The sequence below is a fragment of the Choloepus didactylus genome, chromosome 12 (genome assembly GCF_015220235.1).
Source record: "Choloepus didactylus isolate mChoDid1 chromosome 12, mChoDid1.pri, whole genome shotgun sequence".
NCBI lineage: Eukaryota > Metazoa > Chordata > Mammalia > Pilosa > Megalonychidae > Choloepus > Choloepus didactylus.
The window spans coordinates 61,736,527-61,759,846 of NC_051318.1; the positions used below are offsets into that span (position 1 = coordinate 61,736,527).

The 23,320-nt window shown below is 37.9% G+C and overlaps 1 protein-coding gene across 5 annotated transcripts in view; it reads right to left on the minus strand.

Moving 5' to 3' along the window:
• The window catches only part of LMO7 (LIM domain 7), a 254,282-nt gene that overhangs the window by 194,436 nt on the left and 36,526 nt on the right, over positions 1 to 23,320 (minus strand). The gene's annotated exons all lie outside the window — the stretch shown is intronic.

Sequence of the window (23,320 nt, forward strand, 5' to 3'; positions counted from 1 at the left end):
TATGGAATTAATAAGTGTTTCTTACATTGAGGTCAGTCAATATACTCTTGGAAGTCAGAAACACTAATCTCCAGTATTAATCTTGGATTTGTTTTCTTTAAGGGTAAAAACGTAAGTTTTGTTAAGGTCACTTTAGTTATGTCATAACTAAAATTTGCAAGGAAAAACAGACATTGTCATGTCTCAATTTTATGAAATTGCAATTCAATAATGAGTGGATCATTTTGTGGGAAATTTTCTATTTCTGAAAAAAAAATTCAAGTCTAAAGTTTAAAATTGACTAATTGCCCAAGAAACTAAAAATGCTATTTAAATGCCTCAGTTAGATTTACCAGTGAGTTCTTTACTACAGTAAAGAAATATCTAATTGAATGCCAAAAACTGAGATCACAGGAAAGCATCAAAGCATTAAAACATACCCGCAGACCTGGTTAAATCAGTCACAAGATTATGAGTGGCTCTTATTTTCATTTTCTTTTTTAGCATTTTCTGGATTTCCCTCAATAAGCATGTATTGCCTTTTAATCAGAAAAAAAATTACCTTTTAAATTATATTTTATAAGGGAATTTGATATTCAATAAAGGCAGTATATCCTTTATGGATACATAAGGGAAGGAAGCAACAGAAAATCTAGTTACGAGTACCCTAAAGATAATGTTAGGTTTAGGCCCTGGGCCCTCACCCCACCCCTGCCCTTAGGAATTCTTCAAGTTAGCAATAAAGCCACCACAATCCAAAGCCCTAGGAACCCTGAATGTCCGCAATAAGCCACCACTCCTGCCCTCAGGAATTCTGCAAGCTTAGGATAACATTTAAAATTTTAGACTTTTCCACTCCCAAGTCTCTGCTCCCCAGTCCTGCTCCCCAAGCTCCCGCTTTCAAACCAGCTATTGGAAACCTGCCAGCTATCCCCTTCCCCAAAGTAGTCACTGAGGAACTGCCAACCTAGACCTACCAGCCTCTCCATCCCTGGACAAAGAACTTCCCACCAACCATCCTTTATAAGCCCTACTGTTCCCCTGGTTCAGGGCTGTGACCATCTTAGGCTTCAGCCCACCTGCGCTCAGCCGGACAATAAAGCTTCCTTGGATCGAGTTTTCGTCTCTTCTCTTCCTGATCAAAAACCCTACCAGATTATGATTGGTGTTTTTACACAGCAAGAAATCCACAGTAAACTGTCCAACCATGTCATCAAGGTCCCAGGTTCTTTCCAACCTTAGCATGTTGACCTTCATCTTCATGCTTTTTTTGCCTCAGAGTTACAATCAGGCTGCAGGATATTATATCATTCAAGTAGGAAAAGAGGGGAAGGGTGAGGCCAAAGGGTTATACCAGCAGTCTGTCCATCTTCCCCAGTAGCAAGGCAATAGCTCTCCTGGAAGCTTCACCCCGTGGTCCTCTGTAACTATGGCCAACCCAGCAGCAAGGGTGTCTGAGAAGATAAACCTTTTCACCTGGGTTCACTAACATTCTCATGAAAGTCAGGGCTCAGGCGGTGAAGGAAAGAGGAGAATGGGTATAAGGTGGGCAACTTGTAATGTCTGCCACAGTTATTTCAGATCATGGAGAAAGGTGAATTCATCAGTTAATGTGTTAGGACATCTGAGCAGCCATATGTGCAAAAAAAGAATTTTAGCTCCATAGTTCATGTCTTTTAGGTAAATTAATTCCAGGGAGACTGATCATTTTAAAGCATAAAAAGTGACTCTATAAAATAACCTAAAGGACCTGAGGGAATTTTTATACATCAGGAATGAGAAAGGTCTCTATAAGATGCAAAATCAAGAAATCATAAAAGAAAAGATTAATAAAATCAACTACATAATTTTTTTTTTAAGTTTCTGCATAAAAAAGCAAGACGCCATAAAAAGACAAACCAAAGGGGAAAAAAACACTTGCAACTCATATTCTAGGCCAAGAGCCAATTTCCTTCACAAAGAAAGGGCTCTTACAAAAAGGCAGGGTTGGAGGGGGTGATAAAGAGAGTTAACAGAAAAGAAGATACCCATTGTTCTTAAACATATTAAGAGATGATCAACCTCACTGATCAGATGAATACAAAATTAAAATACATATGTGGGCTTGTAAACTCTAAGAGTATAAACCAGTGGGAATATAAAGCAATAAAGCCTCTAGAGAGGAAACTGATAATACCTACCAATATGAAAAATGTACATCCTCATAACCAACAATTGAGCTGCTGGGAATTATCCTACAGTTATAATTGTACACATGCAAAAATGACCTCTGCACAATGTTATTCAATGAAGCATTGTTTATAATTAAAAATATTATAAAAAGCTTAAATACCCATCAAGAGAGAACAAGTTAATAAAAAATCTAGTTCATTGGTTTTATATTGCAATTGTGAAAATGTTTTAAAATGAAGCCCTTTACATGGACAGCCAAGCTATATTGTTAAATGACAAAACGAAAGAGCAGAATAGTGGGCATACTATGTTTCCATTAGTATTTTTTAAAATTTAAATAATGTATGAAATATGCAGAAAATCCTCAACATTCATTTTTCAGATGCCTTAATTTTTTTTTTCCCCAATTACTGTGCATGGTAAATAACCTGTGTGACCCGTGCTTTCTCACTAAGCAGTGACAGCCCAAGGGATGCATCACTTTTACAGGTGAGGAAGGCAGCTGGATGTCTAAGTAACTTGAGCTCCAAAGTTGATTTGATATTGTTTATACCAGGCAAAGAGCCAGAGAAGGGTAATGTCCAAAAGTCTTTATCACAAATTCAACCAACTATGGATTTCTTTTGTAACAAGTTCCTGTTATAAGAGGTGAATGTTGGAGGAGAAGTAGCTCCCACTCAATCTTTAATTCAATATTTTCACCATTAGCTGATATTAGCAGCCCAAAGACATCTGACAGCTTCATTAGGGCTAGAAGGAACAAAAATAATTTTTTATTATAAGTTAGCTGGCTTGGGTTGGGGGGGGGGGACACAGGGAAGCAGAAAAGCACTTTATATCTAAGAGGCAGAAAGCAAAAGACGAGTTCAGAATGAGCCACAATAGCTGTTTTGCAACTTTGCTTTAATTTAAGGATATCAAGATGAGTTCCAAAAGCTACAAAATCTCAACTTCCTCAGTTTTGGCCTACTTTTTTCTAATTCCATATTAGTTCAGTCTTGTGTCTTCCCATCTAATTAAACATCTCCTCTGTTAAAAATGAGGCAAAAAAAATAGATAAATAAATAAAAAGGGATATATATAGTCTCCATTCTTCTCTACTACTCCTGTACAAAGTTTTAGAGATGTTTCCCTGTTTTAAGGGAATGTGAAGGGCAAACTTTAGGAAGTCAAGTCTGTAGTATACAGCAATCTGTAATCCCCCCAGGGAACTTGAAAATATCCAGGCATCCTTGTAAGGGAAACCTTGGACCAGAGGTATTCTCTACACACTTGGCACGGGGACTACTGTTTACACTAGATCATGTCCCTCTCCCATACCTTGAAACCTCAGCCAGTGAACCACATTAAGTCTTCACTATGTGCAGAGTACAACAAAAGGTATGCTAGAGAAAGAACGCCAAAAAAATTAATAGAAAAATAATAAGTCCCTGTTCACAAGGAGCTCATAACCTCTTTTGGGCTCACAACCTTTTTGGGATCAAAAGCTATGAATGCATGCACGCAGCCCACACAGGCAGTCACTAGTTTCATGACAGAGTAGCACTCACCAAAGTAATAAACTCAGGACAAGGAGGATAGTAGGGCAAGAAGTTAATGGCATCGGATGAAGCCAGGTGGCGGCTTTACTATGCTTTTCCTGTTCTTATTCCTCTCTATCATGCAATCTGTCCTTGTCTTAAAATCCATACTTCCTTGGTAGAGAATTCTATACTCCCTATCCTTAATGCTGCATCTCCAATTTACTTCTCAGTAAATTCCAATTGTCTTCCACCCTCACTCAGAAATTCCTCTTACTAAGCCACCTGCGAATTCATAACTTGCAGAGAGATTAAATGGAGATTTTTCAGTAATTTTTATGAGCTCTTCGATACTGTTTATTTCAATGTTTTAACTTTTTCCAGGTCACAAATCTTTTTGGAAATCTGAAGAATGCTATGAAGCCTCTCCCAGAAAATCACACATACACACACACAGACAAAAACACACAGAATTTAAAGAGTTTGGAAACTCCCTGAAACTTAACCATGAACCAACTGGGTCAACAGAACCCAGGTTAAGAACTGCTGTCACATACCTGGTTTCTGTAACTTTCTCTTACAATTACTCATAATTTGAATCCTCTTCCTGGGTTCATTTTCCTATGCCTGCCTCTTAAACAAGGCCATTCCACAGGGTTCTGACTTCAGGTCATTTCTCTCATTCAAAGCATCGTCCTAGCTCATTCAACTCTCGTGGTCTGAGCTGTCACCTGCATGTTAGAAGTCCTAAATCTCCATCTCCAGCCAAAACCACACCTCTGAGAACACATTTCCACACCTAACACTTGGTGGATATCTCCACTTTGGCTAACATCATACTCAACATGAACAAAAGTAAATCCATTATCTCTGCCACCACCACTCACTCTTAGCCAGCTTGTCTTTTTATAATCTCTCTTTCTCAGTTAGTAATAAAGACAATATCACAGTTCTACTTCTGGGTGGGGCCACATCTCTCACAGATAAGAATTACAAACTCAGAACTAATATATGTATTTAAAAATTTCTGAAGGCACTGGAGAGCAACTGGATGCAGACAATTACTGGAGGGGAGTTGACACGTGAAAGAAGGAATTGCACTGTGTGAGTTTCTAACTTTTTAAGTTTTACAGATTAAGGACAGGCCCCAGGCTATGCTATACAGGTGGCTAAAATTCTGATAGAAAACCCACAGCACAAGAGGACAGAGTTCAGGAATAAAACAGAAGGAAATCTCAGAATAGAGATCCAGAGAGGAGACACCCCAATTTAATGCAAAAATTCTTCCAAAATATCTGAATGTAACCTGAACCACAGACATGTGGGGCAGATTCCAAGCCTCCCAGCTAAGTCAAAAAGATCTGAACCAGGATTAAAGCAGCTGTCACTGTAGTAAAGACAGAATTTACAGTTTGAGTCCAGCCAAATTAAGTCCATGCTATACAACATACTTTGGACAAAAATATAACAGAATCCAGAGTTTCCACAATTTATTACCAGCAATGTCCAGGATACAGTCACAATTACTTGATATATGAAGAACCACAAAAAAGTTTCCAAAGAGAAAAAGAAACTAAGGAAGACTGACTCCAAGATGTTACAGATGTTCTAATTAGCAGACAAATATTTTTAAAGCAGTTATCATGACAATTCATCTGGGGTTCCTCTCTTAGCTTCTCCAGGGCAAACTCTGGGCTTCATCTCTTAGCTTAGCATCTCCAAACATCCTTCTGTCTGCATCTCCAAGTGTCTGGGGCTCCAAGAGTCCCTGAGCTCTCTTAATGACTCCAGTAAACTAATCAAGACACACCTCGAATAGGCAGGGTCACAGTTCCATGGAAATAATCTAATCAAAAGTTCCCACCCATAATAAGTCTGCCCCCACAAGACTGCTTTAAAGAACATGGCTTTTCTGGGAATACATAATAGATTCAAACCAGCACATCAGCTATTAACTGTAGTTAATTCTTGAGGTGGTGAGGGTAGAGAAGTTAAGAAGATGGTTTAACTTTCTCCATAGTGCTCAAAAGATTTTTATGGTAATATGCAACTTTTACATCTTCCTATTCTGAAAAAAATAAACAAAACAGTAGTAGGGTTTATGTACATTATGTACATGATCTTTGGACTAACAGAAAAAGGATGAATTTTCTCATCAAGACATTTGAGATATAAATAAGGGTTTAGTTCTCTTTACTTAGTATAAAGCAGCTAAATTCGGGGGGGGGGGGGGGGGGGGGGGGGCAGAGGGGATTAATCCCAAAGTAAAAACAAAAAGTTTTTGATATCTGAAATCAGCAAATCCTATTACAAATCCTATTTCCCCTGAGGTAACTACTGCTACAGTTGTTCTCAACATTAATAATGTACAATAATTGCTTGGTAAGCTTTGATATGAGTCTTTGGAAATTGAATACATGTTTTCTCTTTTTCCCTGTAACAGATGTGAATTTTACTAGAGGTTTTTAATAGAAGTGAGTCAGATATGTTATAATGAGAAAAATATATCTAACCTAAAACCTAATACTCCCTACCTACCCTTATAGAAAAATAGTTAATATGAAATTATTACAAAATCTTTCAGAAGTCATCTACAATAACCAAAAATGTTTTCCCCTGAGGTAACACTGTTATTACTGTTTGGTGACTGTGCTTCATTCCATTAATTTTCTGTTATTCAAACACAAGTTGCATATATTACAATTTAAAGGAAAAAAAAAGATGACCATTTAAAAAAAGGTAGAATAAAAGGACTCCAGAAGCATCTAAATTCAACTTACATTACTTTCTTCTTTCTGACCCCTACAATGGCCAGCAGATAGGAGAGATATAGTAAATATTTGGTTGACTACCTGATTTCACAATGACTGCTGAGCACTGGGAAGCCAAATAGGAAGACTTTATCCCTGGCTAAGATGAGAGGACTTGTAGCTCAATGATGAACAGCTTTGAGGTCAAAATACTTGGTTTTCCCAGGTCTGAGTATGGTCCTACCTAATCTCTGTAAGCTTCAATTCCCCCATCTGTAAAATGAGGATAATGACAATAAGAAGAAGGAGGAGGAGGAGAATTAACTTTTACTAAGCATTTACCATGTGCCAAAAACTTTTCTAAGAGCTTTATATGTATTAAATTCTCTCAATAACCTTATGAGGTAGGTACCACTATTATACCCATTTTATAGGCATGGTAACTGAGGCCCAGAGATGGTAAGTCACTTGCCCAAGGTCACAGAGCAGGAAATTATGGAGCTAGGATTTGGACACAGGTGGTGGGACTCAATTTCTCTGCAATGCTGCCTCACATCCTTGGGAGGATATGAAAATGCATAAATACGATTATATATGTGTGTGGGGGTGTGTGTGTATGTGTGTGTCCAGCATAGGAAAAGTACTCAATAAGGGTTTGTCATTTCTGGTTTGTTACATTTGAGAAAGAGAAAAGCTGGTCTAGGCTCAACTTTGGCGTCGCTTAGAGCTGCCTGGTACACACAGCTAGTTTCTGATGTTCTATTATTGAATAGAAAAAATTTCACATAAGTTCAACGTAAGACAAGGTCCCTCTGTGACTGATCAAGATACAAACAAGACACTCCATAATGATTTCTGAACACAGAACATGAAACAAACCACACCAAAAAAACAAAACAAAACAAAACAAAAAAACCTATTCTAACAGGAGTGACTGCAGTTTCTCTACCAATTACAGCTTTGGCCTCACTATAGTCTCCCTTCTAGATAAGATTTAAGATACCCAATCAAACAATTTCCCCCACTTACTGAGTGAATCTGGTCCAGAGCAAAGTCCTACTTCCTTAAACTCACCCAAAATCACTGAGCAGAAGCCCAAATCCTACAAGTTCTTTCTAACACAGTCTTACTAAAGTTCCCCACTGATCCCCATACTGTGGGTTTTCCCTCACTGCAATGCGTAAGAAACCCAACTCGTTCAACTACAATTGTGTTCCAGGTAGTCTTGGCTAGACGTTACTGACATGTTAACATAGAAGAGAAATAGATATTTTTGACTAAAAATGGTATGATAGAGATATGTACAGTATATTAGAAGAGGACAAAGGAAGGGCCCTGTAGCGGGTTGAACAATGTTGAACCCTAAACTTCTTGTCCATCCAGAACTACAGAATGTGATCTTATTTGGAAATAGGGTCTGTGGAATAGATGTAATTAAAGTAAGGATCAGTTGAGATCATACTGGATTACCAGGTGCCCTAAATCTAATGAAGGTGTCCTTATAAGAGGCAGAAAAGAAAAGAGGCACAGAGAGGAAGGACATGATGATGAAGGCCAGAGGTTGGAGTGAGGCATCTACAGGCCAAAGAAAGCCAAGGAGTGCTAGTCACCACCGGAAGCCAGCACAGGGGCTCGGGATGGTGCTCCCCAAGGGCCACCAAACAGGAACTAACACTACCAACACCTTGATTTCAGACTCCGGGCCTTCTGAACTGAGAGACAACACATTTCTATTGTTTTAAGCCGAGAAGTTTGTGGTGATCTGTTAAGGCAGCCCTAGGAAACTAATATGGCTTTATTTAAAATACTAAGTAACATTTCTAATGTGATTGGTTAAATCCTTAGTCGATATCCTGCATGTCATAAACAAGTGAGTTATTTTTAAAGACTCAAATAATATGAATGCACTAATTTAAAACTCTGTAATGGACAGGCGGAAGAAGATGGCAGCACAGAGAGGAGTGAAAGCTAGGTAGTCCCCCTGGAACAACTAATAAACACATAGGAACAACTAGCAAATAATCTGGAATAACTGCTGGGAGACAAATGTGACTGTATACACATCATACACCAACCTGGATTTGGAAGAATGCCCAAGATCACAGCATAAAATCTGTAAGTAAAAGCTGTGGACTCGAGCTAGGAACCCCTCCCCCATGACAGCCCAAACTGCAAAGCCTAGCTGGGCTAGGGAGCAGCACTCTCTGAACATGCAAATATACCTCAGCCCAGCTCCAACTGAGGTTTTAATTAAAAATGTTGACTGCTCAATACAAGCTATGAATCCCCAACAAGCAGACAGAGACTTCTGGTGATGACTAACCTTGGAGAGCTGGAGGACCTCTCTGGAAGGGAGGGGGAGCCCAGAGGACCAGGTGCTATCTCTGGCCGATGGGTGAAACTGAGGGTAGCTGCAGACTGCCCCTGAGGGGGGCGGCTTTCTGTCTCTTTTTCAGCTCAGTGAAGAAAGCCTCAGCCATTTTCGGTTCCCACTGCTCTGACCCAGACAAGGGTGGAGACAGCAGAGTTAGACTATTCAAAGATATCCCCAGGGGGCATATCTTCCCTAAGAGGAAAGAAGTGGTGCCAAGCTCTACTACCCGCCTTCCATTCAGAACAAGAACCCAGAGCCTGGGGGAAAAGAGCCACAGGCCACACCACCTTACATCAGTCTGCAGTGACAGGCTGACACGTGCCACCTGCTGGGCAGAAAAGCATAGTGGCTTGAGGCCTCACAGGATGCAACAATCTTCTAAGACACACCCTAAGGGAAACCTGATACTAAATATTGTCTCCTTCTGAGACCTGAGCCCGTTCTGGTCTGGGAAAACCTGATTGGGGTAACCAAGGAAATGAGATGCCTACACAACAAAAAACTACAACCTACAGTAAGAAAAACGAAGTTATGGCCCAGTCAAAGGAACAAATTTACACTTCAACTGAGATACAGGAATTTAAACAACTAATGCTAGACCAATTCAAAAAGTTTAGGGAAGATATGGTAAAAGAGATGAAGCATATAATGAAAACACTGGGCAAACATAAGGTAGAAATTGAAAGTTCGAAAAAACAACTGACAGAACCTATGGAAATGAAAGGCACAATACAAGAGATGAAAGACACAATGGAGACACACAACAGCAGATTTCAAGAGGCAGAAGAAAACACTGAGGAACTGCAGAACAAGACACCTGAAAGCCTACACACAAAAGAACAGAGAGAGAAAAGAATGGAAAAATATGAGCAATGTCTCCAAGAATTGAAAGACAACACGAAATGCACGAATGTACGTGTCATGGGTGTCTCAGAAGGAGAAGAGAAGGGAAAAGGGGCAGAAGCAATAATAGAGGAAATTATCAATGAAAATTTCCCATCTCTTATGAAAGTCATAAAATTACAGATCCAAGAAGCACAGTGTACCCCAGAGTAGATCTGAATAGGCCTATGCCAAGACACAATAATCAGATTATCAAACATGAAAGATAAAGAGAGAATCCTGAAAATAGCAAGAGAAAAGCAATCCATCACATACAAAGGAAGTTTGATAAGACTATGTGCAGATTTCTCAATAGAAACCATGGAGGCAAGAAGGAAGTGGGGTGATATATTTAAGATACTGAAAGAGAAAAACCACCAACCAAGAATCCTATATCCGGCAAAACTGTCCTTCAAATATGAGGGAGAGCTTAAAATATTCTCTGACAAACAGAAAATGACAAAGTTTGTGAACAAGCTACCTGCCCTACAGGAAACACTAAAGGGAGCAATACAGACAGAAAGCAAAAGACAGGAGTGAGAGGTTTGGAATACAATTTTGGGAGACATTAGCACAGCAATGTGAGTACACTGAACAAAGATGACTGTGAGTAAAGAGAAAGGTTAGCACATGGGACACCAGAAGGAAAGAGGAAAGATAAACACTGGGACTGCATAACTCAGTGAAACTTAGGGTGCTCAAAGATTGTCATAAAAGGTACACATATGTTTTTATATGAGAGAGAACAAATGAAAGTTAACATTGTAAGGTGTTAAAAATAGGGTGGGATTGGGGAAAAATACAATCAATGCAAACTAGAGACTATAATTAACAGAAACATTGTATTACGCTTTCTTTAATGTAACAAAGGTAATATACCAAAGCTAAATGCATATGGGGGTGGGGACATAGGGGAGGGGTATGGGACTCGACATTGGTAATGTTGTCTGACTCTTTATTCTACTTCAGTTTAATGCTGTCTTTCCTTTTGTTGCTTTCTAGCTGTCATGTTTTTTTTTCCTCTCTCTCTTTTTTCTTTTTCTTTTTTCTCTCTACCTTCTTTGACTCTTCTTCCTTGCTTGTGGAAGAAATGGAGATGTCCTTATACAGATAGTGGTGATGGTGCTGAATACATAAATACGTGACTATACAGGGAACCAATGATTGTTTACTTAAGACGGAATGTATGGTGTGTGAACAAAACTTTCTTAAAAAAAATGGGTTGATGAAGAAACCTTGAGGGTACTATATTGAGTGAAATAAGACAGACACATAAGGACAAATATTGCAAAGTCTCACTGATATGGACTAGTTATAATATGTGAACTCATAGACATGAATTATAAGTTACCAGGATACAGAATGAGGCCAAAGAATGGGGAGTGGTTGCTTAGCATGAGCAGAATGTTCAACTAGGGTGAACTTCAATGTTTGGAAGTGGACAGAGGTGATGGTAGCACATTGTAAGAATAACTAATAGTGATGAATGGTCTGTGAATGTGTTGGAAAGGGTAAGCTGAGAGTCACATATGTCAACAGAAGGAAATTTGGAGGTTAAAAGATGGGAATGTATAAAACAGTGACTCTTGGGGTGGACAATGTCTGTGATTAACTCTACAGATATCAGAAATCTCTCCCATGAACTAGAGCAAATGTATGACACTATAAATATAAGTTAATAGTAGAGGGGCATATAGGAAAAAATATATAACTATTGCAAACTATATACTACAGTTAGTAGTATTTTAACATCCTTTCATCAACAGTAACAAATGTACTATAGCAATGCTATGAATCAGTAATGGAGGGGGAGTGGTTAAGGGTATGGGAGGATTCGAGTTTTCTTTTTTGTCTGTCTTTCTTTTCTGGAGTAATAAAAATGTTCTAAAAATTGAACAAAAATTAATTGTGGTGATGGATGCACAGCTGTATGATGGCACTGTGGGCAACTGATTGTGTACTTTGGATCCTTGAATGACTGTATGGTATGTGAACAATCTCAATAAAAATTTTTAAAAAACTATATTAAAGAAGCATGTAATTAAAAATGGATAAAAATTATGACTGATCTTTCAAAAACTCTATGACTAAACATTTTCCAAATTTAAATTTAAAAATATATATTTATCACAGAGAAAATTCTTAGATATCAGAGTCTTATAAGTAGCTATTAGAACAAACTGAGCATTTGCTATGTTCAAGTAAACTCTAGATACAATCAAGAAGGACATTTCGAAAGCTGATTATTCTTTTCCTTTATATAACTTTCGTCACCTCAATCACCTTTGGGGTCAAAAGCAAATGAATAACTAGGCACAAAGCTCACTTTAGCTACGTTATTTAGCTATAGGATTTTACAAATTCTCTTCTTTTCAAGCTCTGAAACCTTGTAGAAGGAAAAGAAAATGGTGGTGGGGGAATTAAAAAGAATTCAGTGGTTCCCCTCCTTTGTGAACAGGGTCAGGGTTTAGTTTTACTCCCCAAGGCCAGGTGGGTGTATTCACAGGGATGTATTTTTCTTCTTTCTGCCAGTCATATACCAAAAAAATCAAGAAATAGTTACTGAGTTAAACTGAATATTTAAAAGCTTTACTTCAATTTTTTCTACAGTCCATGGTTTAAACAAGGGTTCACTGTATAAAAGAGTTCCATGGATTTTTTTAAATTTTTTATTCTGTTACCATATATACAATCTAACATGTCCCTTTTAAATTATATTCATATATGTATTTCAGGGCTGTTAATTGCATTCACAATGTTGTGCTAACATCACCACCATCCATTACCTAAACATTTCCATAATTCCAAATAGGTACCCTGTATATTTTAAGCCTTAAATTCCCCTTCCCTATTCCCACCCCATCCCTTGGTAATCTATATTTTAGATTCTGACTCCATGAGTTTGCTTATTCTAATTATTTTAGATCAGTCAGATCATACAATATTTGTTCTTTTGTGTCTGGCTTATTTCACTTAGCATGATGCTGTCAAGGTTCATCCATGTTGTCGTTTGTATTTTTAATTAACAAGTAGACTAACCCCCAGGAAAATATACTCAAACCCTACATGATATTAGGATTAAAAAAGCAGAGCCCTTCAACTCCATCATTTGAGAACAGTATGCACATCCCTTAAGTGTGCTTCAGTTTTCTCATTTGTAAAACCATAACTCCATCTGCCAGTCCTAACAGAGAGCGGTCCTGTGAGGATCAATGAGAACACACAGGAAAGTACTTTATAAACTAAAAAGCACTAGCACCAAGATGAGAGATGCACACCGGGGTCAGTAAACCCACACCTTTGCTCACATAGCCCTATTCCATGGAGTGGCTTTTTACTCTTTACTGGCCTGCACAGGGTAACTACAAAAATAGCATAACACTTCAAGAACGTAAAGGTAAATGAGAAAGTAAAAAAGTAGCTGAAAATTATTATCCTTGTTAAATGATCAGTTTCTAAAATTTCCATGAGTACCACACAGGAAAACTTTTAGCACATTAAAAAATTTAGTTCAATATGTGGTAAAGACGGATGAAGCAAGATCAAGAGTGAGTAATCATCTGATTAAACTGTGTCACTTTTTATTTAACATTAAAATGGCAAGTAAAAGGAATTTCAAAAACACAAGTTTTAAATGGCAGGTAAATAAGAATCTGAAGTTATAAATTCCACATACAAGGGATTTATGATTTACAGCAGCAGAAAAATACACCTGCTTAAAAATAATTGTTCAACTGTAAAAGAAGTAACCGAGGATTAAATTAGTTAATGCATATAAAGAACATAGAAAGGCTACACATGACAGTGCATGCCCAGTACACGTCAGCTGCTTTCATTGCAATGATTATACATGCTATCACCTCTCGACTGCACCCCAGCAGTCCTGCCTGGTGGTAGCCCATGTCCTGGAGCCCTCAGTACTCTGGCAGAAACCCCACTCCCTGGTTCTGGGTGAGAGTGAATTTTCACAGCAGACTTGTAGCCCTGTCAGTGCCTGCCAGTGTAGGTGTTAGGATAAGCAGCCTCAAGACACCTGCTGCAGATCCCTCACCCATGTGAATGGTCAACCTTCCCCAGATGTCCCTTTTTTGCAATACATATTGCAAACGGCAAAAAAAAGAAAAATAAATAAATAAGGCAGACACAATGGAACAGAGATCCTATTTCCTGTACCTATACTAAAGGAGAAGTAAGTACAACCAACACTGGTTCTTTGCAAGAATCAATAAATATATCTCTGGAGAGTATAGTGTGGATAAAAAAGAAAAAGGATAAGCTACAAAAATCAAAATACAGAATAAAACTGGGCAATAATCAGACATCTAATATAATGCCAACAAGGGTATTCATTTATTTTCTATCTTCTCCACCATAATGTAAGTCCCACGAGGCTACGGACTTGCCTTTGTCTACTTGTTTGTGGCTGTGTCCACAGAATCTATGACAGTGTCTGAATACAGTAAGTGCTCAATAAGCATTTTCTGAATGAATACTCAAAGCTTTTTTGCAGGAATATTATGAACTCTTAACTAAAATTTGAGAATCTAAATGGAGTGAATAGATATCTATATAATCATATGAAATGCCAAAATAGATGCAAAAAGAAATGGGGAATTTTAATTGGTCCTTCCCTGAAAAATATCTCAGACTTAAATGTTTTCACACATAACAGAATAAGAGAGGAAGCAACATAATTCAATGTATGATGTGAATAAAATCTTGATTCCAAACCTAAGGCCCAAGAAGGAAAATACAGGACTGGTTCACTTAATTAAGAACACAGATGAGAAAAATCTTATATAATAAATCAGGGAGCAAAAGCTAATCATTTAGTTTGTTAATCAAATTCACAAAGGATTTACTCTAAAAAAAACCAAAGGTGGCTTAATATTAGAACATATGTCAGTATATTTTACCACATTAATAAATTAGAGAAAATAAATCACATAATTTTAACAGATACATACAATTCATCTGATGTACTTCAAAATCTCATTATGTTTTCTCAAAACCAAGAATGGAAGTGCCCATAAATTGATTTTTTAAATATATTAACCAAAAACTACAGCACAGAGTAGAAAAGTGGAAAGAGAAACTTTTGATGCAGTCATATTAATATAGAAACAAAGTCAAATAGGTTACATAGTGCTGGAAATCTTAACCACTGTAATAAGATAAGAAATCGATATGAGACTGTAAGGAAAGAAACAAAATTGCCATTATTTGGAGATGATTTCAATGTCTAAGAGAAAAATCAATCAACTCTTAGAACTAATAAGAGAGACAAGGCAAGTTCCCACATAAATGATAACTTTCTCAATAGCATTTTTCTACATTAACCAACTAGAAGATATAATTTCTAACCTGATACCATTTAGAACAGCAACTAAAACTATAAAGTTCTAGACTTAACGTGATAAACAGAACTTTAGACATAATTTTAAAACATATTAGAGGAATATTAAAGAAGACAAAAACAAAGAAATATACCATCTTCACAGATTTGATAAAAAAAATTATAAAGATGTCACTTCTCCTCCAAACTAATCTACAAAACCAAGTAACTTCAATCATATATTTGCTGGATTATTTGAAGAAGTCTACAAACTAATTCTGAAGTTTATATGCAAGAATACGAGTTCACAAAGTGCTAAATAAATTTTGAAAAACTACAGAAGGGAGAGAGTCACACAACCCAATATCTGACATATGCAAAGGAAATTGAAAAGAAAATACTGGTGAAGCAAAAGACAAACGAATAATAGGGGACTCAAAAACAGACTTATGTATATATGGACCTTGATATATGTTCAAGGAAGCAGCAAGGAGTGAAGAAATATATTGTTCAGTAGACGGTGCTAGGGAAAAAAAAAAAAAAAAAACCAACAGTGCTGTGACTACTACCTTATCCAGTGTACAAACAAAAAATCCAAATAGGTTAATTACCCATTCACCTGTAAAACTGTAAAGGCATCAGAAGGATATGTAGAAGAATATCTCTATAGTTTGAGTAGTCTCAAAATTCTTAACCACAAAACAAAACAAAAAAATGGATGAATGAGACACTGAAGTAAAGGATTTCTGTTCAAAAAAGTAATAAATAAGCAAAGACCTTAAGGAAGATAGTTAGAACATTTAAATATAACAAGGGATTAATATCTAAAATATGAACAAGAACTACTACATATCAATAAGTACAAGACAAGAAGTCCAATGAAGGGGAAACTCAAATGGCTACTAGATATATGAAGCGATGCTCAACCTTACCTGTAATCAGAGGAATGCATATTAAAACAACATGAGGAGGAGGGGCAAGATGGCGGCATAGAGAAGAGTGGAAGCTAAGTAGTCCCCCTGGAACAACTACAAAAAAACAGAAACAACTAGTAAATAATCCAGAATAACTGCAGGGGGACAAACGAGACCATCCACTCATCATACACCAACCTGAATTGGGAGGAATGCCGGAGAACACAGCATAAAATCTGTAAGTAAAACCTGCGGAACCAGGTCGGGAGACCCCCCTCCCCCACAGCCCGAGCTGCAAAGCCTCGTGGTGCCAGAGAGAAGCTCTCTCCCAGCAAGCGAATATAGCTCAGCTGAGCTCCAACTGGGGTTTTAAGTAGCGAGTGTGAACTGCTCACTACAGGTACAAATCCCCAAAAAAACAGACAGAGGCTTTGGGTGAAGACTGACCTGGGAGAGCCGGAGGGTCGCGTTGGACTGGGTCTGAAGGGGACTATCTATTTCTTTTTTGGCTCAGTGGAGAAAGCCCCAGTCATTTTCAGTTTCCAGGGCTGTGACTCTGGGAAGGGTGGAGACACCACAAGCAGAGAACCAGACCATTGAAATGCTAATGACATCCACCTGAGGAGTCTATCTTCTCTAGGAGGAAAGGGGTGGGGCCCTTTCCATTCAGAACCAGACCCCAGAGCCTGGGGGAACACGGCCATACCTCCTCACACCAGTCAAGAATTACAGGCTAACAGGCGTCACCTGCTGGGCAGAAAAGCACAGTGACCCAAGGCATCAAAGGGTGGAGCAATTTTCTAAGACACACCCACAGGGAAACCAGATACTGAATATTTCTTCCCTCTGGGACCTGAGCCTGTTCTGGTCTGGGAAAACCTGATTTGGATAACCAAGGAAACCATGCCTAGACAACACAAAATTACAACCTACACTAAGAAAAACAAAGTTATGGCCCAGTCAAAGGAACAAACGTACACTTCAACTGAGATACAGGAATTTAAACAACGAATGCTAAATCAATTCAAAAAGTTTTGAGAAGATATTGCAAAAGAGATAGAGGCTGTAAAGGAAGCACTGGGCATGTATACAGCAGAAATCAAAAGTTCAAAAAAACAACTAGTAGAATCTATGGAAATGAAAGGCACAACACAAGAGATGAAAGACACAATGGAAACATACAACAGCAGATCTCAAGAGGCAGAAGAAGACACTCAGGAACTGGAGAACAAAACACCTGAAAGCCTACACACAAAGGAGCAGATGGAGAAAAGAATGAAAAAATATGAGCAACGTCTCCGGAAACTCAAGGATGAAACAAAGTATAATAATGTACGTATCATTGGTGTCCCAGAAGGAGAAGAGAAGGGAAAGGGGGCAGAAGCAATACTAGAGGAAATAATTAATGAAAATTTCCCATCTCTTATGACAGACATAAAATTACAGATCCAAGAAGCGCAGCGTACTCCAAACAGAAGAGATATGAATAGACCTACGCCAAGACACTTAATAACCAGATTATCAAATGTCAAAGACAAAGAGAGAATCCTGAAAGCAGCAAGAGAAAAGCAATCCATTACATACAAAGGAAGCTTAATAAGACTATGTGCGGATCTCTCAGCAGAAACCATGGAGGCAAGAAGGAAGTGGTGTGATATATTTAAGATACTGAAAGAGAAAAACCACCAACCAAGAATCCTGTATCCAGCAAAGCTGTCCTTCGAATATGAGGGAGAGCTCAAAATATTTTCTGACAAACAGACAATGAGAGACTTTGTGAACAAGACACCTGCCCTACAGGAAATACTAAAGGGAGCACTACACAGTGATAGAAGACAGGAGTGCGTGGTTTGGAACACAATTTGGGGAGACGGTAGCACAACAATGTAAGTACACTGAACAAAGGTAACTATGAATACGGTTGAGAGAGGAAGGTGGAGCATGTGAGACACCACAAGAAAGGAGGAAAGATAAAGACTGGGACTGTGTAACCTGGTGAAATCTAGAGTATTCAACAATTGTGATAAAATGTACAAATATGTTCTTTTACGAGGGAGAACAAGCAAATGTCAACTTTGCAAGGTCTTAAAAATGGGGAGGCATTGGGGGAGGGATGCAATCAGCATAAACTAGAGACTGTAACTAATAGAATCATTGTTTTATGCTTCCTTTAATGTAACAAAGGTGATATACCAAGGTGAATGCAGATAAGAGGGGGGGATAGGGGAGGCATGTTAGACACTTGACATTGGTGGTATTGTCTGATTCTTTATTCTACTTTGATTTAAGGCTATTTTTCCTTTTGCTGCTTCCTAGCTGTCTTTTTTTTTTCCTCTTTCTTTTGCCTCTCTACCTTCTTTGACTCTCCCTCCTGCCTTGTGGAAGAAATGTAGATGCTCTTATAGAGATAATGCTGAAGGTGGTGAACTCATAAATCTATGACCATGCAGAAAACCATCGATTATTTACTTGGGATGGAATGTATGGTGAGTGAACAAAACCATATTAAAAAAAATGGGTTGATGACAAAACCTCGAGGGCTATATACTGAGTGAAATAAGCCAGACACATTACGACAATTATTGCAGGGTCTCACTGATAGGAACTAATTATAATATGTAAACTCATAGACATGAAACATAAGGTACCAAGATATAGGACTAGGCTTAAGAATGGGGAGTGGTTGCTTAGTATGAGCAGAATGTTCAATTAGGATGAACTTAAGTGTTTGGAAATGAACAGGGGTGCTGGTAGCAAGATGTGAGAATAACTAACAGTGCCGAATGGTGTGTGAATGAGGTGGAAAGGGGAAGCTCAGAGTCCTATATGTTACCAGAAGGAAAGTTGGAGGTCAAAAGATGGGAATGTATAAAACTGAATCCTATGGTGGGCAATGTCCATGATCAACTGTACAAATACTAGAAATCCCTTCCATGAACCAGAACAAATGTATGACAATACAATTAGAAGTTAATAATAGAGGGACATATAGGGAAGAACTATATACCTATTACAAACTATATACTACAGTTAGTAGTATTTCAACATTTTTTCATAAACAGTAACAAATGTACTATATCAATACTACGAGTCAACAATTGAGGGGGGTTGGTTAGGGATAGGGGAGGATTAGAGTTTCCTTTTCTTTTCTTTTCTTTTTTTTTCATCTTTCACTTTATTTCTTGTCTGGAGTAATAAAAAGTTTCTAAAAATTGAACAAAAATTAAGTGTGATGGATGCACAGCTGTATGAGGGTACCCAGGGGCAAGTGATTGTACACTTTGGATCTTTGGATAATTGTATGGTATCTGAACAATCTCAACAAAAATGAAAAAAAAAAAAAAAAAAAAAAAAACATGAGATAGTCCTTGAAGGATACAGTGTCACTATTAAGGAGAATCTGATTCACTGTGTGAGTTGGTATTCTCTATCTTTTCTATTCAGCTGGGAGCTGATCACAAAATCTTGTTTTGTTCAAAGACTGTAGTGCAGGATTTTCAGAACTAAGCTTCACGAGTTTCTTTATTGGACCATTAAATTCAATCACCGAACACACCCACATATACGCACATTCACATACACAAGATGGCACTGTAGACCCATCAGATCAGCAAAATTTACCAAGTCAGATAATATCAATGATGGCAAGGATGTGATGAAACAAACTCTCATTCAGTGCTAACAAATTTGCAGCTATAGGCGCCATCCAGGAGTATAATCTGGCAAGCTGTTATTGGTGAAAAATAAATGCGTGGATATCATATGGTCCAGCAATCTCACCCTTGGGTATACACTTTTGCACAGGTTGACAAGTTGGAAGATGTTTATCACAGCACTGTTTGAACACCTGGTTACATCCTAAACAACAAAGTTCAGTGAAAAAAGAGAAACAGAATGGGATATCTAAAATATGTAAATTTATAACACACACATATACACCAAAAAACTATATATCATATAAGAACACAAAGGTTTATGAATTCCTCCCTACCCAAAAAAACAAATTATGAACCAAACACATTAGAATGGTTGCCTATGAGGAGAAATGACTTGGCAATAAAAGAAGGAAACATAAAACAATATGAGGAAGCTCTATTGCACCATGATCACATATACTGAACTAAAAAGTGATTAATTCAACTCTCTGAGGTCCAAAATCGACAGAAAAATGTACTAAAAGAACAAAATATAAGATCCATGAAAAAAAATAAGAAAAAGCTTAAGCTTACTAAAGTTTCTTTTTTTATCTTCATTTTATTGAGATATATTCATATACCACTCAGTCATACAAAACAAATCGTACTTTCGATTGTTCACAGTACCATTATAAAGTTTATTTTTAAATGATACTTAATAATCAAGATTATTATAGGTGACCAGAGCTTTAGTAATAACTTCCATCTGTAAAAGCTCTCTGAATTGGCTATCACTCTTTTTTTTTTTTTTTAATACACCTGCCTACCAATACTATTTGAAATTTCCAGGGACCAGGAGTAACTGTTTTTCTCATATAATGGGGATCAAGGAGTTATTTGAAACAATAGCAAATCTTCCTCAAGTATTTCTTTGGTATAATATGTATATCATCAATTTCATGAATTCCCTATCCTAATAATCCACATTAAACTGCCCAGGAGATCTGCTGGGCCATCAATAGTGAGACAGGTTTATAAGTGGAGAGCTGATATCATGAATTAAACAAGGACAAGGTATTAAGGTATCAAGATTCCAAATGTGACTCAGAGGCACTCTAAGACTCTAAGAGAACATTTGTAGACAACCAATCTTAAAGGGTTTCTTTCATTCAGATCCACTGTATCACCTCAATTAATTAACTAATCCTTTGGAGTAGACTACACCCTCTCATTATGTTTCCCCACCCTGAACATCACGCTGCTCATAGTAAATACCGTATACTGCTCAATTTTTGATAATGTCATTACAACTAAAATTTCCAAACACATAGCTCTATGCAGGAAATGAAGCATTCAAAATAACAACTAAGTAACTTTTCAAGTGCAGTGTACTTTAGATTTTTAAAAATCACCTGGTGCCAAAAAATATTGGAGGGAAAGTCCAGACTCTAGAACAAGACTTCTCAACTTCAAAACTATTGACATCTGAGCCAGATAAATTGTTGTGGGGGCCGAACTGTGCATTAAAGGGTGGTTAGCAGCGTCCCGCCACCCACTAGATGTCAGTAGCATCCTCCCACCATTCTTGTGACAACCAAATAAGTATCCAGACATTCCCAAATGTCACGTGGAGGACAGACTCGCCCCCAGTAGAGGACTACTTTAGAAGAATGACACTATTACTTCGGTTCGAAGTTCACACAGAGCACTGTAATATTATGAGTGATGCCCGGCTCATCAGTGGACTGTTGACTCAAGAAGGGAAGAGAAAAGAATGTTCCTGAAGTTCACTCTTTTTCACAGGGTGGGGTCCTCAGAGAGACTGCCAGTTTGCAGTCCTAAACTAGGCTTTTTCATACTCCATTGGCATAACCTTTCCAAGAACCACATTTTGTCTCCAAATATTTGTTGGCTAGGATTTCTTTCCACTGGCTCTAACTATAAATGTTCTATAGTCTACTTACCACAGGCTAAACATGGCATCTCAGAAACCATAACCATGACAACCCCTTACTATACAAAATATGCCTGCAGTTATTCCAAAGTCATAATTTAAGAGAAAATGCTACAGTCCAGGTTTTGAAACGAAAAACATATTTATGCACTGAAAAATGTTTAAGTTAAAAATTTTTTTAACATATTTCAAAGATTAACAATCATTCTGAATAGGTAGATGGCCAAAAACACGATAAATATTAATAGTGTATCTATAGAAAACCTAAGCATTTTTTAATGTTCTGGGAAGAGGTAGCATATTAAATGCAACCTTCCTACCTCTTCCAACTCCTAATCCAAGCCATACCCACCCTTCCACAAGGGTAGGAAAGGTATTGGGACTCCAGAGGGTAAATAGGAGAGCTGTTGCAGGACTACCTCCCCTTCAACATGAGGAGAACCTGAGGACCAGGACTTCAAGAGCCCCAGGGTAAGGCTCTAACTGCATTAGTTTCCAAGGAGAAATAACCCACAGATAGACATGGATCCCTAAGAAAATAATAGCATCAGTTGCCATGATCTCAGCAAGTAAGCAGGTCCCCTTCACTCAAGCAGAGAGAGCATAAACAAATCTAGGATCAGGGAAGCTTCCTACTGGTGTCTCAAGATGGGACATGAACCTGCCTGCAGATTCACTGCCACCCACAGGGACAAAGAAATCACTGAGCCTTCCAATGCAAAAGGTAGCCCAGAAGCTAGACTGAGCTGCAATGAGAAGACAATTAATAATAATAACAACTACCACCACATATCTAAGGGGTCCAGCAACTAGAGGAAGAACAAACATAAAGAACCTTCCCAACTCCCAATGAATTAGAGCTACTGGAGGGCATAAGTGACAACTATATAAATATATATTCCATGAACTAAAGAAATTCAGATGAATTGAAGGACAACATTAGAACCATCAAGATTAGAAGACTCAAAAAAATAGAGACAGAAATCATGAAAAAAGAGACTCTGAGGAGAGCTATAGGAAACAAACAAAAAAAGTTTGCCAAAAGATGTGAGACAATATTTAAACTAATTAAACAAAAAGAATTAAATTTTACTAGGTCAGATAAAAACTCGGCATTTTCTATGAAAAAAATATTACCAGAAAAAAATATGGTAAGCTTCCATGCAAGCATGGAGAACAGGTTTCAAAAGACGTCTCATCTAAACATTGAGAGAAGACTGTGGAACAATTCTATAGACTTCAAAGGAATAAAGTCTGCAATCTAAAACTTCTATAGCCAGTCAAGAAATTTCACCTGTCAGGTAATAAGATGACACATGCAGAAACACAAGGATTCAGAAATGCATTGTCTACAAAACCCATCTAAGAAAAACATTCAACAAAAAATTATAACCAAGCAGGTATCAGCGGTTTCTAGATAAAAGATGAAGAGGAGAAGCACAATGGTGGACCAAGATCCTGGATAATAAGACTTGGATATATAATAATGTTAATTAAGGATTCTTGAGATCAAAGAGAAAAATCCTACAAAGAAAATCCTTAGTCCAGACCTAAAGTTGGGTGGCAGGGAAAGAGAAGAGGAGGGATAAATGCATTCTGTGCTGGTTATATTGTTTGTCCCCCTCCTCCCCCCATGTATTCTCTGGCTTCCCTCAGATCCAATTACACTCCTTTCTTGTGCCACAGGAGGCTGCCCCATTAATGACTACGTTATCTGGGGTATTTGGCCAGTTGACTTCCAATTGGGTTGGCCAGCGGGATGCATCAGATGGAGGTAAGAAGGAAGCACAGTGGGATCAGGTAAC